Source organism: Cavia porcellus, unplaced genomic scaffold (genome assembly GCF_034190915.1).
Source record: "Cavia porcellus strain 051 isolate PalLab524CR breed Dunkin Hartley unplaced genomic scaffold, mCavPor4.1 scaffold_13, whole genome shotgun sequence".
Lineage (NCBI taxonomy): Eukaryota > Metazoa > Chordata > Mammalia > Rodentia > Caviidae > Cavia > Cavia porcellus.
In genome coordinates this window covers 11,699,317-11,701,986 of record NW_026947496.1, presented here as the reverse complement: position 1 = coordinate 11,701,986, position 2,670 = coordinate 11,699,317, and the positions used below count along the sequence as shown (strand labels likewise).

Genomic DNA, 2,670 nt, shown 5'->3' with positions numbered 1-2,670 from the left:
ATATGTATTCACCGCTGTTTATTTCTCATCAGAGCCATCGGAAAAGGTTCCGAACCCTTGAGAGCAAGCTACAGATGTGATGTCTCATCACCCCTAAATGTTGGCATATGCCAGACCCACACAAAGACACCCCTTCCATAATCAGCTTATAATTCTCCAATCAGAGGTTAAGATTGGTACAAAACTCATGCCTAAGTCACAGATTTTCCCTGCTGTCCCAACAATGTCCTTTCTGGTCCAGGATCTCATCTGGAAGGGAGCACAAGTTGCATCTGGTTGTTACATCTCTTCCAACAGAAGGATCTCAGATGCTCACTTTGTGATAAACCGAGGAGCTGCACATCCTGTGTGTATATTCACTAATAAACATTCACTTTTTAAAAGAAAGTTAATCACATTCATGTATTTCAAACACAGCATTTGCTTCCAAAATTCAAATTTCTGCATTAAAACCATTTTTTCAGCCAGCCATAGATTTGTAGCGTGGAGATTTCACCTAATTCTGGAAAGAGTCTCATTACCCAAGAGTGGAAAACTCACAGATGCAAAGGTAAATATAGGCAGGCCTCCCAAACTGGGTTTTGATGGAGAATTCCACCCATGTATTGACATAAAACTCCATCCCTCTCAATGTATATGATTGTTTAAACGAGCTGCACGTTTATATCCATATTTTGATTAAAGGTTTTAGTTAAAGGTAAAAACTGACAGACTGCACCTATGAGAAAGAGACAGTGCTGGAGTAACCCATTCTAATAGAGAAATGGGGTTTTCCCCGACCTAGAAAACAGAAATGAAATTTGCTAGTGGCCCTAGCAATTGCTGGCAAATAATTTCCACGAGATGCTTTTTGAGAAGACCGTTTCAGAGAAATCTATTTATGATGGACTGACAGAGGGAACTGGAGAATCAGCTGGCTCACTTCTCAGCCAAACTGGGACTGTGGGGAGCTAAGCTGAGAAACGAAGCTGGTGCCAACCAGGCTTCCAACCAGGCAGGGCCTCCTTCTGGCAGCTTTAAAGTAAGGAGTTTTGCCTTAAGCACGCAAATCTACTTTAGGGGTTCCTTTGGCTCAGTTCAATATGCAGACCCCTCTTTTTTTCTCCTTGAATTGTATTTCATTTAACTTTAAATGAAATTGCTTGACAAAAAGAAATGAGCCCTTTGTAAGAAGTTGGCTTATGCTGCCCTTCTTGCATGGACTTTATTCTTTGGGCTACACGTTTCCATTTCTAAACCCACCCACAGTATTTTAGAAAAGCCAGGTTCACAAAATTTCAAAGCAGAAAACAGCCTTGGAGATCCATCATCAGTCCAGTCCTGTTTATTTTTCAGATTAAGAAACTAACTCAGAGGGGCTGGGGATTTAGCTCAGCGGCATAAGAGCCTGCCTTGCAAGCAGGCAGTCGTGAGTTCGATCCCTGGTACCGATAAAAAGGGGGAAAAAAAAAAAAAACTAACTCAGAGATGTGCGGGCCAGCGAGAATATCTGAACCCAGATGTGTCAGGACCCCGACTCCAGTTACTCTGCCTCCTTCACTTCATTCCCGGTGAGCTGTTTCCTCAAATACAGCAATGGATGGGTTTTCAGCCTAATCAAAGAGGAGGGTTCTCCACGGCCAGATGCCCACATGCATGCTACCCCTTCTTCGTGGCACGCACTGCAACCTCGGGTTGCATTTCCCTTTATTTAAGGACTGCAAAGAGCCAGGTCTGCTTGGAGCCTCCGCTGCAGAACGACCTGTAATTTAAAAGATAAGAAATTATAAAAACATAAAGTCAGCATCTGCTTTCAGCTCCACTGCCCAAATTCATTTTGGGGCAGCCACAATTCAGCCCGCCTCTCACTTCTTCACTTTGCAACAGGCCCGTTCCAGCGAGGGGGAGGCAGAGGCGGGAAGTGGAGAGCAGCGCAGCGCAGGGGTCCCCGCCGCCCCGCAGGGCCGGGTCGGGGGCGCGCGCGGGGGCCGCAGCAGCTGCTCGCCCGCACCCCGCTTCGCTTGGCTTTATTTAGCCTTTCAGTCCTGACTCCTCCCAGCCCCCTAAATCTTCAAGTTCGTGCCGGCAGAGGACAGGGTGGGAGGACCCCAGGCCGCCTCAGAAAACGTTTGGGAAGACACCAGGTGGGCGAGCAGGAGGAAGCCAAGGACGTTGAGGGCAAAACATTTGCAGCCGCGCGCTAGCAGCGCGGGACTCAGCTCCCAGCCCGCACCTGGAAAAGTGGGGGCGCGGAGAGCCGGGGCGGGGCCGGGGGCGGGGCCGGGACGCCCTGAAGCCCCACCCCTCGTACCAACCACCCGCGCTGCCATTGGACGGCTCCGGGGGCGGGTCCCGGGGCCGCCTCCCTCTCGCCACCAGTTCCCCGCCCCGCCCCCTGCCCGCCCACCCCATCCAGAGCGCGCGGATTGGAAACACCGGAGCCTCCACGCTGCCCCTGGACGCCGGCCAGGCGAGCCCCCTGCCGCCCCGCCCCTGCAGGTGACGTCACCAGGGGCGAGGCGGCGGGGCTCCGCCCCCGGAGCCCAAACTGTCACTCGAGGGTTTGCAGTTCCCGCAGGACGCGGACCAGGGACACCCCAGGGCAGGCGCCTCTCGTCACAGAGTGCTGCACCCCGAGGGACCCCTCGACCCTCGTCCTTGACAGCCTGCCCCAGTCCGGTTTTGCGCCGT

The 2,670-nt window shown here is 51.9% G+C and overlaps 1 long non-coding RNA gene across 1 annotated transcript; it reads right to left on the bottom strand.

The window, feature by feature from the left end:
• Positions 1 to 1,302: 1,302 nt before the first annotated feature.
• LOC134478397 (uncharacterized) lies at positions 1,303 to 2,300 on the bottom strand. Its single transcript, XR_010051016.1, has 2 exons — positions 1,849 to 2,300; positions 1,303 to 1,741 (listed from the first exon to the last, which is right to left on the bottom strand). It is a non-coding gene; the product is annotated as an uncharacterized LOC134478397 (long non-coding RNA).
• Between the last annotated feature and the right edge of the window lie 370 nt (positions 2,301 to 2,670).